The sequence below is a fragment of the Rhopalosiphum padi genome, chromosome 2, assembly GCF_020882245.1.
Source record: "Rhopalosiphum padi isolate XX-2018 chromosome 2, ASM2088224v1, whole genome shotgun sequence".
Classification (NCBI taxonomy): Eukaryota; Metazoa; Arthropoda; class Insecta; order Hemiptera; family Aphididae; genus Rhopalosiphum; species Rhopalosiphum padi.
This window is the reverse complement of record NC_083598.1, coordinates 76,556,167-76,574,030: the sequence shown is the minus strand read 5'-3', so window position 1 is coordinate 76,574,030 and position 17,864 is coordinate 76,556,167. Positions and strand designations below refer to the sequence as shown.

At 31.6% G+C, this 17,864-nt stretch overlaps 1 protein-coding gene across 1 annotated transcript in view; it reads left to right on the top strand.

Annotated features, from left to right (window-relative positions):
- LOC132921754 (homeotic protein ultrabithorax-like) overlaps positions 1-17,864 on the top strand; it is a 238,853-nt gene that overhangs the window by 182,119 nt on the left and 38,870 nt on the right. The window contains 1 exon segment of the mRNA XM_060984947.1: positions 11,865-11,959. The gene's annotated coding sequence lies outside the window, so the exon portion shown is untranslated.

Here is a 17,864-nt window from a genome sequence, read left to right as displayed (position 1 = left end):
ACATTGATATACGAGTATACGATGCTACAGATATTAAAATAATATTAAAAGATTCCAACACATTTTAATAATTCTGTTTCTTTTTTTTTTGGCGAAATATATATAAATTATAATTTATATTTATGTTGTATTATCAATACTATTATCACAAAATATATAACGTGCATTATAAATACTGACTTTGAATTAGTTATGCGGTGAAGAAAACTTTGTAAAATTTCGAAGAACAATCGACAATAATATTAATTTTAAAATATTATAGTATATTGGTATCTATGTGATAAAAAGTGATTTTAATTGCGTCTTAACATAAATCGGCTTTATGAAAACGCATGCAAATTTGTAACGCTCAGGGCATGTCTAAGTCTTCTTAAGATCGATAGAGGGTGAATATCCCCATTTATTAAATACGATAAATTATACAAGTATGTGGATATCTATATTTTATAATAAAAAATGTTATTTGAGTTTCGATATTCAATACTACCATACTGGTATCACCATACTAATGTTAAAACAAAACTTACTTAATGTATAAAAAAAAGGCCCATTTTCTCAGAGACTGTATTGATAACGCTGTAATGTTTCATTATCTCATTTGAAAGATTTTAAAAGCATCTTGAGTACGTAATATAAGATGTATAGGAAATTAAATATTCAAACACGCATTTCTAGTGAATTAATTATAGTTAATTTGTAAGTCGTCTAGATTGGATTTTACCACCTCTCATCCACTCAGTATAATAACGTATTAGTATCTACTTAAAACGCGTGTTCACTTCGTTATAATACCCATATAACGCGTTACGTATGGCATAAATAACATACTATGTTAAAATTTAAAACAAAATAAAAATAAGTAAAAATAACCGGGAAAATCGCTGTGCTGTATAGTAGATTTCAAGTGTACATTATTATTATCATTGATATTATTTTATGAATAAATTTGAATTCAATTACAATCATTGAACTAAGGTACAAGAATGATACGATAAATGGTTCTACTCGTAAGCAGAAACAACAGTGTATTAGTTTTTATTTGCAGTAGATTAATTTATTTTTTACTATTATTATGTGCAATAACAAATGTTTCAAATCTTTAAAATTTAAACTTTGAAAAAAAAATTAAAACAAAAGAACGATTTTATTGAAAACTAATATTATAATGTAACCCTTTTTTTTGTTTCCTATTTTTTTTCTTTGATTATTTTAAAAATTTTGGGAATTTTCTGCTTTTGACTCCCCTTCCCTTTCCTAAATTATAAACCAGGTCCACTTTTCTACCATAAAAAACGGTCAAACTTGAGTAATTTTTCTTCTTTTAAACGTAACGATGATAGGAAAACTTAAATAAAAAATTGTTAAAATAGCACATATCATTGTAAACCTATACAGCCATATAAAATATATTTATTATTCCGTTCAGAATCTAAAATCACTTAATATATTAAACCTATTTCTTTGCAATCTTAGTCAATTAATATGATATTATGTTTATATATGATCAAATACAACGAGTACTCCTGAAAATTTCACTGATGCTGCATATTTTAAATGAATATAAATAATATAGTATATAAATTCGGAATCTGTGCGGCGCAGAGTCTTACAAAATGTTTTCTCAACATTTATTTTAATTTGCTGTTTATTATAGCAAGTAGGTTAATATATACATATTATACACAGATACATGATGTAGGTGTATACAAGAGACGCGCGAAACACATAATAAATACAAACTACCCTATATCCCATGGGAAATCTTTGAAAAGTATAATGAGAACTTAGTCAAGATTATTAAAAGTTGATATGTTAAATTAAAATTAACTTATATATATATACGTATACTTGAATATAAATTGTGTAAAAACTTATACATTTTAATAATATAAATAGAATTTTTATACATTTACCTGTCTCTTATTATAGTATAATACTGGTAGGTATACATATAGAACGCGTAATTGTTTTTAATCTCTGAATCGGATACATAGCGATGGCCGATAGTATAGGTAATATATAACTATTTATCGAGACAAATCTTGTCAATTTATGGGTTTAAGTGTTTCGCATATTCTACAGTTATATTATAATATTACACCCACGAATAATAAATAAACAAATAATAAGGAGAATAATTTTGTAATTTATTAAGAGGACATCACACTCGCTTATGTTATCTCCATCTTACAAACGTACAGCATAGTCAATTTTCATTCGGAAAATCAATTTTGTGTGTTTAGATTAAATGTTAAAGTGAAAAGGCCTATTAAAAAAAGTTAAAAAAATTATCTGTGTTCTTTAGTTGGTTTAACGGTATTTTAGTTTTTATGTGAATCTTGAATATTTATAAAATTGTAGGTATATCATTTAAAAAATGTTCATAATTCACTTAAAAATTAAAGAATCGTAAAAAACCACCACGGGAATATAGGTAATGTACTTACCTTGAGGTTTGACTAAAGATAATTTCGCACAAATATTTAAGTATAACACACAAAATTGGTTTTACTGAACGAAAATTTGCTATGTTGTATGTTTTTAAGACGGAGACAACATAATATGTGGGTGTGACGTCTTTTTAATTACGAAAAAGTACTTAATGCCTATTATACATTATATAATATACACATTGGCTACCTGCTGTTATAGAGTGTAAGGAGCATGTGTTATATATATTAATGAATATATAAATATGCGTACCTATCTATAACTAATCGGTGACGGTACTATAATATTCCACGCGCTCACTGTCTCCGCTACACCATAATCGACAGTGCAATGTAAACATAATAATAATAATATATTAGTATCGGTGTAATTATTAATTTATAACATATAATAGATTAATGATCGATTACACACGGACATCGTTTATACGACACGCGTTGGATGTGTAGTCGAGCGAGTAACCGTACCTGCTGTAGTTCCTAAATAAAATATTATAGTAATATTATCGTAGAGTTGAAATTGTATGTTACCTTGCCTGTAAACGGTGGCGAATACGGATATTTTTCTGCAGGGGGAAGGAGTTGTATTAATTAAATAAGTAATGAATATATTATATAATTGTACAAATATATTTATAAAAACATTTTCACGCTATAAGTCATGGACGTCATGGTTAAGGGGAAGTCGAACACGTCAATAAATTACTAACTGCAAATAATATGATCGTGTATCATAATTTTCTTTCTACAAAGATCACACGATATACGTACACAAACATTATACATTTATATAGTTTTTTGTAGATAATTTATATAGGCACATCAAATGACACATTATTAACGATATTTAGGTACAAATGTATAGATAAATGTCGTTTATTGTACTTATAATAAAATTTGATATAATATATTTTAAAACTATTTAAGATTTATATTCGAACACTAAAACAGCAAGTGCTGATAATATATTTATAAATTAATAATATTTCAATTTTTTTTCTGCATTATTATCAGGTAATAAATTACAAATAGTTTATTGATTCTGCTTTGTATTCATCAATAAGTGTCAATTTATCATTATTTTCGTTACACAATTTTTATTAGAATGCGTATTACTTAAATGCTTATGTATATAACACATTGATAAGTGATATAGGTATCCATTACTATTTTTTTTTCAATGTACTTACGTACATCATAATATATTGAAATATCTAAATTCTTGTTTTTTGTTTTGATTTTTGCGGGGAAGTTAGATAAACCATACGAGTAGTAGTTTGTTGTAACGTTTAGTTTTTAAGACATAAAATAAGTACTTTTAATAGGTATTGAAAAAATTAGATAGTAGAGGTATACTGGATAGACAATAATTAAAATATGCTTTGGCTAGCATGTCGTATAAATACGATTGTATAGATATTCTAGTGACTATAATATTATCATTGCTGTATCATTTATAATATACTATATAATTACAGTATTCATCATGACATCGTATGACATTGTAGTTTATAGTTTTATACCGACTGATGACGTGATAATAGTCCCGGACGAAATACTGAAATTCTAGTTGTATTCAATATAGTATTATGTAATAATATAACGCGTTGATAATTATACCGTCCTGTATAATACGTAGTTACATTATTGTTACGTTAGGTAATAAATGTTATAAACTTGTTATTATCAAATCGTCCGCAACGCGTGTAAATCAACGTCGATTGAATTTAACCCTGGTCGGACAAACTATAAAAATATTATATCACATTTTGTATACCTATAGTGGAGTGTGTGTAGAGTTTGTGCAGCTTGACAGCTGCGGATATTGCGTTATAATATTATTACACGTGATAATGTCGCAGGTCGTAACTTATTATTGATGACTGGCGACGGATCGAAATTAAAAATTAAAAATCGGCTTTTTTGCCAAAGTATATGCTCACGTCATATTATACGCACGTACCGTAAATATTACCGATGTTGTCTTCTGTTATAGTTTCCTATACGGGTTGTAAATACAATTATGTATGGACGCATGCTGTTCCCTCAAATATACTTACCCCCTTAATATGTTTTCATTTAATAATAAATTAATTCGAATTCTTTTTTTAAAATTTTTAAATATACTCAGACTTGTTTTTATTTCTTAAAGAGTGTCCTATGGTCATGAAAACCCATTATTTAAATAATAATACTATTTTTTTACTGTAATTATTCAGTGGATCATTTTTTTTTAAATGTTGAAGTTCAAAATTTGAACGAATAGTTTTAAGTTATTAAAATATTTTTCAAATTTTTCAAAAAATTAAAAAAATTTCCACTAAATAAATTGTAGTACAAAGGGGGATTGCATTTATTTTGAAAAACGTGAATTTGTAACACCAAACAGTAGTAAAGAAAGAAGGGGTGATCATGCTAATTGAATCAGACAATTACCCTCTATATTATATTGTTTTTGTGATATATTTATACACATTATAATATGTATGCTCTACGGCTGTGATAAACTTTAATGTCGTTCTGTATAGTGATAATAATATGCGGTGGACGCCGTGTTTTGAATGCGCGTTCGTGCAGGATATTCGTACGGGGTCGCCATCCGCCTTCGAGGGGGCCCGTTCAACTCATTGAATTTCCCAATGTGTGCGTCTTCGAGACCAAATGAAAAAAAAAAACAAAAAAACATCTGTGCCAATAAAAAAATAAAAATAAAATAAATTAAAAACGCCACTCGGTTCGAAAACGGAAAAAAAACGTAGAAACCAGAAACCAGTTATATTATATATTATTATATATTTTACATTATTATGAACGCGGTTAAATAGGGTCAGTCGAATGATGATGCGAGCTGCTGCAGGGGCAGGGGGTTTTCATTGTTCCAAAACCAACTGTGAACGCGCGCGCGCACACCGTTCTTTTACATAAATCATGAGATCCGTTTCTATCGGTCGCCGCTGCGATGTATTCAAATTTTGGTAACGCATGCCCGTCACGCGCGCCCGTTGTGTTCGAAGCCGACGCCGCCGCTGCGGCTTGTGCCACGATATACATTATATAATATTATAACCACGCGAGCTTATACACATTATCATATTATAAAGGTATATATATAATATATATATATACTTATTGTATACACGAACCTACACGAGTTATACGGAATAGGATTTATACATAAAACACGCCGCCCCGTCGTTTAGAACGCGGGCGGGTAACGCGGCGCATCCGGAAAAGCACCAAAATCTGCGGTCCGTTTTCCGGGCGCAACAACCTCGTGATAATGTGTAGGTAATATGCAGAGCGATAATGTATTTATAGAAGAACTCAGTCGACGGTTGGAAAAGGTTTGGTTTTCTAACTAAAAATCGTAACCCAAACTTATCCGTATATTTATTTATCAACAAACAGTTTTGGTAACTATACCGTATAATAATTATTATGCAGGTCGTACGACTCCTTTCAACGTTGTATATTCAGCAATTATTGAACGTGTTGTACATTTTAATAAAATACGTTATAGTGTTATTGCGCGAATCTCCGCTGTACTCTTCGGATTTTTTTTATCGACGACATCACTGAAAAATATGTTTTACCGCAGATTTTTTACTTATATTTGCGTGATGTACTGAGTATTATAGCAGAGACATACTCTACCTCCTTCATCTGTAATAACTACGAGTCTCTATGCAAACGAATATGAACGAATAATTCATAGAGACAATAGTGTCTACGAATATACATCGCGTAGATGCCGCGTAATAAAAAAGTTGAACATCATTAATTATGAAAACGCTCGGTAGTCATACATACTTATATATTGTTATATATGTATATACGGATATGCACACTCCGAACAACGTCATAAATATATTTAATGTTTGTTTTATGTGTATACAAGTATACGACGAATACATTACATCAAATATACGTATTTACAATACATGTATAAACGACGTGTGTGCCCGTGTGTATGATATATACATAATACATATGTATATGTATACATATCGTGTCACTATATCTTCGTTTCCGTCGTCGCACCGAATAAAAGAAATATTTTATAACTGGACATTTTCAAAATATATATTATATTATATCATATCGAAAAATCCAAGAAATGGGTCACCCTACGATCGGAATGGTTAGGTCTGAACTATTGTGTAAAGAACGCATTAAATTTCATATTTACTGATGCAGTACGCGCGTGACCCGTATCGAGGTTTGGCATTAAACTGTCATATTTGCCATGTACGCTAGTTTTGAAACGAATATAATAAACAATATTATATTAAACCCTATTTGATCACGTTAAAATACTGACGAATTGCGGGAAAACCCCTTCTGAAAGCCAACAATTTGATATTTCGATTCAAAAAAGTCATCGGACACTGGACAGGTTCCAATAGTCGTACATAAATTTGTATACACCGTGATCTTTGTATTCGCCTGACTTTTTTCATCGAAATTCGTGTTCGATATATAATTCAAAACGCTAAAATCCTTCGCAGTGGATGATTTTAGAGAAATGAAAAGCTGCATGATTCAAAACACGTAGCTCGACTATCTATAAGTACTACAACACAACACAACAGTACAACACGACACAACACATCCGTATAATAAATGAGTGAAAATAAAAGGTGATATTCAAAGATACAGTAAATTCAGCAGTTGAAATTAACCAATAGCATAATCATATTATTGGTGAAAGAACAAAGGTATATTTTGGACCCCCACCACTCACCAGCTATGCTAACTATCTTTAAACCTCCCGTTAAATAAATAATTAATGTATTTATAATACAAATATATTTTGTTTCTCAAATTATTGCAACAAATAGATTTATTTTAACGTTTCTCCCGTTGTATAATATTTTGACATATTTTCAACGTTATAATTACATCATCTTGCTTAAAAAAAAATAACTTGATAATATTATTTCATAAATTATTATTACAGGATTATCATCACATTAATTTTTTTTCAAACTATTTATCGCACCATTTTTTTTAATCAACTTTTTGTTACTAATTACTTAATATTACTTAACGATATCGGGTATCTATACTATTAGTTTTCAACCCATAAAATTAGTTTTAAGACTTGTTGTAAAAACAAACAATTATTAGACGGTGGTGAATAAATTAGTCCCCCTCTTCACTAGTTTATTATACCCAGTTACGGTCACTGCGTGTAGCAATCTGTGCGACGACGTGCGGATCGAGATCTATATTATAGAAAACGTTTGGCCGTTCTTCTCCGGAATTCACTCGTCTAACAAAATAATTGTACCAATATAATATATCGCCGTACTATATATATATATGTCTGTGTATGTAAGCGAAAGACGACACCCCTGAGATGTGCTGTATGAGTACGATGGAGCGCTAAAGTCGTTACACGGCGTCACAAGCAAACGCTGCACCGACACCTTTTATTATATAAAATACATATATACATGTATAGGTGTGTATGTGTGTGTGTGTATAAAGTGCAGGATAACACCGTATCCTATTATCTTATTATGATTGTCCGGGGAGTTTAACGCGACAAGATTGGACTCGAAGAGATAGATAGAAAGAGTGAGCGAGTAAAAGAGATAGAGAGAGACGCACGCATCGAGTATTATACGAACATCCATCGCCGGCCAGGGAATAAGTCGTAAATAAGTGTCGCGCATTTTTTTTTCGCTCTCTCCTTTTATCATTATTTTTTGAACCCTCCGCAGTACACTCCCGAGTATAGGCCCGGCGCGTAACTTTTTTCGTTTCTTTTACCGCCGCCCGCACCTCCCTGTCGCCGCCGATTTAGTGTCGGTTTTAATTGGCGAACGACCGCGGCGTAACAATGGGCGTCGCGGACCCTCGCGGCGAGCCAATTTCGGTTCGCGTGTACACACACACATATATATATATATATTATATTATATTGTTATACACGGAGATACACGACTCGCTGGCCCCCAGACCGCAAACTACGAATTGACGAGATTCTAAACGGCCACTGCCTGTTTTTCTCGGCTTTTAATTGCAGTCGGGCTGCTCTCTGTATAAAACCGTGTATATGCACATAAAATATACTACGCGGCTCGATGGCGGTTTCGACGTGGTGTTAAATTACGCAATCCGCTCGGGGGACATGACGAGACAAGTTTAATACGCGCGCATATTATTATATTGTGTACATATGAGACGACGGACGTTGTATTATTATTATTGTTGTGTATAAGCAGATTCGACGGGGGTCCGAACCCCTGTGCACCACGTCAAATTTATGCAATTATTTCCGACCACAGAGGTCAAAAAACAAAATAAATAATTTCAAAACGGTGTTATATAATATATATATATTTGTGTGTGTGTGTGCATCCGTATACAAAACGGATTATAATATACTCGCGCGTTATATTATTTACGCGTCGTGTGCGCGGCGCGGATAGGAGAGACAAAAATGCGATTCAGAGATATTATTATAATTATTTTACGGGCGGCTGCCGTTTAAACGTATATACGGTTTTAATATTATACTATGCAGTTTAATTTTTTTGTCTAAATTTTTTTTTTGCGTCATATTCGCGTTCCGCGTGCGGTGCAATTAGTGAAATTAAAACGTTGCGGGTAGTTCTTTGTTTTGTAATTTCCCCATCGTGACGCGCACAAACCAAAAAAAACGTGACACCGTCGCGGCGGCTGACCGAAATATATTATATACAAAAACCGTATAGCGAAAAAAGACCTTTGTTTTTCAGCGACGCACATAAATATAACGAGTGGCAAGACTCCAGTAGCTCCAGACGTTTGTTAATTAAGAGAAGAATTTTTTAATTCGCATTTACACGTTCGGGGTGTGTATGATGGGGCAGGCAATATACGGGAGGGGGTATCAGGTGCCGGAAAGAGTTATGTTGACAGCGACAGCGGTGAAAAAAGACCGCGTGTTCTGGGGTACTGCAGCTGTACTGTTACGACGGCAGACGTAGACATTCGGTTCACTTATTTTACAGCCGTTTTTAACGTTTTTTACATGATCACATTTTTTGCGATTAAAAAACTAGAACCATACCTCGTCTAGTCGTCTGCCTAATACATCGTATTCTATTCGTCTGTGTTTTATTATGCTGTATCATGATATAGGTACGTCTAAGCGTTATAAAATCGGTGGAGATAGATATCGTCGCGGTTTGGTTGATTTACAATTTTAATACGACCACCGCTATATTCGCATAACTCTGCCGTATTATATATAGTGCATAATATTATTATATATGTGTGTATGTGTGTGATGTGTCTATATATATATATATATATATATTATGTCTTATGACAAAGCGCACGCAGTGACAGCTGTGTTATGGAGAAATACGTGTACTGCACAAGAATACAAATACGTATATATAATACGCATGAAATCCTATATACATTTTCATACTATAAACGAAACTTTACGAGCGAATTCCCTGTGGCTTCCGTTAATTATTACCGTTTTACACGACGCGGTAAATGACAATTTGTGACTTTCATAATATCATATAGCTATTCTCCACAACACATCCGATGCGCAATCCTATGTCATGTAATATTACAATAAACATATTATAACTCATAATTCACCGTACATGCGCACGCTGATTAATGCATTTTTTTAAAACTCTTTTATGCAAATCGGTAAATCTCTACTTTTTTAATGTATTGATAGTATTTTATTATACAGTGCATTACACCGATGCATTTCTTATATACTTATATTATACACTCAAAATTGTCTATTATTGGAAAATAATAAATAAATTGTTTGCATTATTATAGGTATCTACACTGACTATAGATACTTAAAAGTCTTTTAAAATATGTTTTTATTGTGTGTTCGATCAATTAGTTAATGATATTCCCTCATCAAAACCACAAAACCTGTAAAAAAAACTGCAGTATGTATATATATTAAATACAACTTATTTGGTAAAAAAAATGTGTACATTATAAAGTATTGAATAGGTTAATATGGGTATCGTGTTGCGGTGCAGTACAATATAATATAGAATATAACATAATAGATAGGTGACGATATGTATACATTTTTTATTGGGTTTATTTTTTTTTATTATTATTATTGTATCGTTTCGTGCGAGGGTGTACATTATATATCTTCTTTCCCGTAACAAATTGATGACAAATAGACCATTAGATCAAAATATTTGGGAGGTAAAAAAAAACGAAATCATATTTTTTTTCACACAGACTTTTATTGCGTAAATGACCAGAACGTTTTTGTCGATAATTCAGTGGACTACGCGCTGTGCGATCCGCGCGTGTTGATGCACAAACCCAGCGGGACATTGTGTGTATGTGCAGGTACCGTGCAATTTTCTCCTGTGTCGGAACGAACCCACCAAAGGCTTTTGTGCGTCGACCTTGGAACACTGTTTTGCAATAAACCATTCTCACTAAACTAAAACAGAAATTCCGCACCTTTCTAAATATTGAACGATTCGACACTCAATGTATTTCAATAAACAATTTACATTGGTTTATTGTAATAAGTATTAGGTGAATAGAGTTATTATAAAAATAAAATCTTATAATTGTTTTGACGCCATTAATTTGGTAAATTTTATCGATTGATATAAAACAATCAAAACACGCAATATTATTGCACGTGCAGGAATATAATTACCTATATATGCGCGCGCCGTATGCATATAACAATCAAATAATGTTTTACTGTTCGATAAAAATACATAATAATATACATTACTGCAAATAAAATTATCTAAACCATCTTCGAATCGATGTGTCATCATCATTTAGTCCGTTTATAATAAACAGACTATGCAATTATCGATAGAAACCATCTACGAAAGCAAAAGTTTATTTCATTCGTGGGTTCGAGAGCCAATAGAGGTATAATAATTAACATAAGCAGAAAAAACAATATTATATTATGATTATGTACAGATTCACTAGCAGTAAAGAAATAATAATTGATTTATTATAATTATGTTCGACGATTAATGTATAGTAATTATTATGTATGAGCAATTAAAATCGATTGTGTTAACGTTTTATGCAACTCATTAATACATTATAATGGTATGTACTTTAAGTAATTTTCATGGCACTATAGAATTCTAAATTATTATTTTTATTATCAAACGATTAGATATATCATTATTATGGAAATTCCTTATTAAATTTGAATGTCAATTTAAGGTTACGAGTTGCGACTGTTCTTAATCATACAGCTTTAATTAAAATATTTATTATTATAGTAATATAAGTAATGATAAAATATACAGATTTATAAACTTAAATTAATGGTTAAAATATTGTTTACTATATTTGTGTATTGTGGAAAATAAATATTGTGTTTATTACTGATTATAAATATATTTTAATACGGATATTACCTTTTAATAGATTATAATTATTCCTGGGACGATAAGTTCTTACAAGCGAATATTGATAACATCAGAGCATGCAACCAAATATTTCAAACAAAACTACAAACAATGGTAACATTTAATATTAATTTTAATTAATTAGTTTGAAGTTATGCAGTAGGTATACTGTATAGTTTTAAGAATAGAATATAGTTTAATACTTACAATACAATATATAATATTATTGTTATAGAATACTAGACAAAAAAAAAATTTACTTTTGAGTACTAATATCACGCAATAATAAAAGTATCTTAAAAAATATGTTTCGACTGGAATTTATGTTATTCTTGGTCAGTCTGAATATGTGTTTTTAAAATATTTTTTGAAACTATAGTAATAGGTGCCCACTAATATAAATTTATTGTATTAACTAAAAGCTATAGTATGAACAATGTAGATTCAAATATATAATATTATATTATTATGCACATTATAATGCTTAAATTTTAAAAAAACGCTTAATTTTCAATTGAAATTGTATAATATATATATTTTTATAAAAATATACCAGACCTTCGTTATCCGACGTGAAATAAGATTATTAAAACGTACATAAAGTATATAGTTTTTGTAATTATTACATTATGTTATAAAATTAAATGTAGAATCGTCGTGGATATCTTCAATACTTATATTGATAGTCTGACTATGACTATAATACACTATATAATATGTAGATACAAGCGTTAATCGAAGATTGTTTATTACTTTTCAAAGAACAAAAGTAAAGAATATTTTTCTTCCCACGCGACCTACCAAGCTAGAGCACGAAAAAAAAACATTTAAATAAACTGAAATTATTAACGTTGGGTGTTATCGCTGATGGGAAGGAGGAGAGGCAGTGGTGGGGAGACGTGGTGACTATATATTGATCACCGATTGCTACTTTGAGAATATTAAAACAATAATCACGGAAAGTAGTCGTTTTACACACGAGTACCTACGAAAATAATTCACTTTTCTGCAGCAATGACGTATCGCGTGGTATAATAATACTAATAATAATAATATGTAATGTAATATAATATATAGCATGTCGGCTGCGAATCGGGCGGACGGTTTAGGATAGTCGTCGGACGAGGAGGAGGATTTTGAGTATAGTCAGCAGCCGCCGCAAGATGTCTACCACCGATATTGGGGCCGAACCCCTCCTATTTTTATTTTTTTTCTGTAGTCCCTCTACATGTATATATATATATATACATAAAATTACACGCGCGTCTCTCACGGGCAAGTGTGCGGATGTATGCGAGTGCGCGCGCGTCGACCCCGCCGACTCGCGGGATTTATGGCCGCGCCGAATGATTAATCACCCCGAGCCGCCGCCACCGAGGGTACTCTACACGCGCACGCACGCACGCACACACACACACATTTTCGACGATATCGATTCGGCACCGGCTGCAGCAGCGTGTAACGCGCGCGTTTATATACACGCCGCTCGAATCCCGGTCCGAGGGTGGTAAAAATAATACGACTCTGCGCGGCGGCGGTGACCGTGGGGGTATAACTCGCATAATATTATACATATATAGGTACGATATAGGTGTATATAACATGCATATTATAATAACATAATGTGATACGAGTATATGTGTGTGTGTGTACGGGGGACGGACGATGCTCTACGTGGGTGGGTGACGGTCGGCGACGATCGTGCAGTGAGAGAAGGGCAAGGGGGGCGCGCTGTGAACGGTTTGTGCGGGGAAGAGAGAGGCGGATTGAGATAAAGAGAGAGAGTGAGAGAGAGAGAGAGACATAATGATAGATAGGAAAAGAGAAAAGAATTAAAGAATTACCGAGAAATGTATACGTGTGCGCGCATGCTTATGTGTGTATGTGTGTACAGAAATAAACGTATATCGAAAGAAAAAAATGCGTATATACACCCGAGTGTCAAGAAACAGGCGTGAAATTAATCATCGTGATTTATACACGGGGCAACGCGATGTTTGTGTGCATTTAAAATGAAAATCCGTATCACCACAACGCGACTGCGGCAACGACGGAGGTGGCGGCGGCGGTGGTCTCGAGTATAATATTAATATATATTATTATACTTCGTGTATATTAGAACGACGAATCCTTTTTCGCTTTTTTTTCTTTACCATACGCTGTTCTAGCGCAGGTATATTATAGGTACTCACATAATATTATAATGTTAAAATGTGTTTCTCTAATACGCGTACAATATTATGGGGATTTTTTTTTTATCCGACGCGATAAGAGACTCGCGTATACAATGTACGAGTAATACCTATACAATATACATAGTTGCATTGCCGACGCGCGGAACACCAAAGTAGTGTTTCGGTACTTAAAACCCCTTTACGTAATATATTACGTACCCTTGGCATTATCGGATTATTCCGTGTCCCACATTGATGTAAATATAATATATATACTCTGTACACGTATATTGTACGATATTATATACATATTATTATAATATTTGTACCAACCTAATAGAGAATTCTAGACATTTTTTCGTTATTAGATGTGCTCGTATCACTAAGACACTAAATATAATATATAAAAGCACCTAGGTACATGAGATCATACGGGCAGGATTCACGAGTGTTCTACAAAGAAAAACGATCGATAAATCGCGGATTACTGCATCAGGTTTTGGTTGTGTATAGTTATTTCAGACTAATAAAGTTGCACAGTATATATGGGATCAGGATGATTATAATTTATAGTCGATCGTCGAATATTATATATATATATACATATAATTATAATATTATTATAGATTAATTCACAGAATAGGTTTATTTTTGAGTATTTTGACTACATTACTTAGTGATAAGGTGATTAAATAATTGTTGTTCCACGCCATGATTAAATTGAACACGAAGCTATCGTGTGGCGGCTAAGACTTCATCAGTCATCAACCCTATAAAAATTCGTGCACCTGTGTTTATCAAAAGTATTTCATTTCTTAATCATTTTAGTTAAAAATTTGGTATTGTCTGTGTTATTTGATTTGATTATGGCATTATGCACAGTTTTAACAAGTTTGAGGAAACCAGGAAATGAAAAAATAATGATCTTAATCTCTAGGTTTACTATATTCCGCAATAACATATTCTTATAAATAAAAGTTGCATTTTTGTTAAATTATCGGTTGATGGTTATTATAATATAATGAGCCATTAACGACTATAAAAACAAACGTCAGCAATTGCACGCATCGCAATCACCACCCCCGCCTTAAATCACAAAACGTTATATTAACATTTTTCCTAAACGTCCGAATAATAAATTGATGTTTATGATAATATTTATTCGGGACTTGGGGTGATCCCGAAGACATATCGTTACATACAGCTACATACACATTTTTATACTTGATATATAGAGATTATATAATACATAGATAATAATAAAACTGTATATAAGAACTGACAAATATTTGCGTATCGTGTGACATTCAAAACAAAACTAATTATGCTTTTATTATTTTGAGAACTGAGAAGAATACCTATAATAAAATAATAATGAGTGTATGTATATAGTATTATATATAGTTTGAGAATTTTAAATATTGCATTCAGATATGTATAAACACATAGTTTGATTTTATTTTATTTGGTCGTAGAAATGAATATATTAGTTAAATTGCAACATTACAATCAAAATCAAAATAATCAAATGCATTTGGATTAAAATCAGGTAGGTATGGTCTAATTGCAATTTGATTTATAAACGTAGATACAAAGATATTATACAGATTTAATGATGATAATCGATCATAAAAAATCTTATATTAGACCTATACTTAGTACTTATACCCGTAAAAATGCTTTATATGGTATGCCTGTTACCATCGACAATATATGAGTATGACTATATTTATCTCTTTGTTTTGAACGGTATCAACCACCAGTGGACAACCAAATGTTATTGTAATACTACATCTCTTTTTCGGCACACTATAATAAAGATATTCAACGAAGATGAAAACAAATATTTAATATTATATTTTAATTTTTGCATTTGGACGTCAGGGTTGTAGCCCGCAGTTTCTTGTATTGGTAGTAAGAGAATAGATGTATATACATTCGTTAAAAACATGTGTACAAATGGATGCACAAACGGTACAACACAATACACCACTGTTGACCTAAATATTTAAAGGGATGTCTCCCCGTGTATTTATGGGTACACTATACTTCAACGAACACACATCTGGAACAGGAGTTCGTGTATATATGTATATAAACCGTTAGGTTAGAGTCCACGAAACCCATAAAACTCGGCCATTAACAGTAAAAATCTTCAGACAGGAAGGATTATTATATGATCGGCAGGATGCATTTGTTTGTGAGACAGCACATATTTTTCTCGGCAGAAAAACTACAATTCACATGGAATGTACAATGTAATATTGCAAGTGGGACATAATATGACGTACGCACGTAGTTTGGTCCTTAGTATATATTACATACAAAAGAATTGTGAAAAATGCGACGTTTGAGCCCGTAAAATAATGAATTTACATTTGCTTTTGTCTTTTATTTCCGTTTTATGCGTGTATATAGCTACATAACCATTGAAAATATGATATGATATATATATGGTATTTATTATTACCATTATTACCTATATTATTATATTGTAACAATGTATATGAAACGTTAACGGTATTTTCATTTCGTCGTAAACACGTTTTGCTCGTAAATATGTTGCCGTCGCAAAACAAACATACTATGATTGTATGTTTGTTTTTTGTGCAACAACGTACTGACTGCTCTAATTTGAACTCTAAAAATTAAAATGGTGAATCGAAAAAACTTTATGATAAATTGTATACATCATCAACTGATTGAATAAACTTTTATTTGGCAACAATGCAATATTATAATTTGCAATCGGGAAATAGGTACCTACCAACTTTTAAAACAGTAAGTAGTAAATATTGTTATATCATATTTTTTAAACCCCTTCAATGACTATCAAACTATTTCGTTAATTGTTTGGTCTTCATAAAAATGTAGTTTGATATTTTATAATATTTCATTGCGAGCTATAATAAATATTATATTATAATACCTTATAATTGTCAAAACATGTATTAGTTCTAGTCAAAAACAAAAATATTGAATACATATACGAACGAAATTGCTATTATACAATGAAGGTGAAAATTTATAGCCTTTTTTTCATTGTTAGAAATTCAAATTTTGGTTATTGATAGGGAGGGATTATGAAACTCATGTGGCGTTGAAACCGTGAATAATTTTTTGCTATCACGAACAATACTCGCTTGTTAGAACGAAAGAGAATAATATATGAATGCATACTGCAATACAACGATGATAATATATTAGGGATCATCATCATCATCCAAATCGTCCCTTTTCTCTTCAGATAGCACGTTCGGTCAAATTCCTAATACCTAAATATGCGTGGGTGCAGAGAATGTGCGTTTAAGGCCTTAAGGGTACAATGGTATAATATAATACTCATATAATTGTGTGCAGTTTCTAATACACGCATGACCATTTGGAAATTTGGTTTTTTATTCTATCACTAGCATCACTATTATGTTGTGTTTTGAGACCATATACCGTGCGTGATAATAGTAGTTAGTATTAGTATTATATATATATAGAGTGAGAGTATAATAAAATCAAAAGGTTTGCGATAAATTGAAATCTTAGTACCAATACTTATAGGAAAATACATATTTGTGAATATAGAAAGAAAGGAATATTAAAAACAATTGGATATAATATATAAAAAACATATCCTAACATTATATATTTTTTTAAATATTCAGAAAGATATTTGGTCATTAAATGCGAATACGCGAATTATGTATTTATAATATATTCAAGTTTAAATATATTGTATTATTCGATTTATTATCAATTAAAAGTGTCACACAGCCTATTTTTATTTACAACACGGTTCGATCCGGTTTCAATATAGTCTTCAGAATTAAATGTATTAATAACTTTCATTA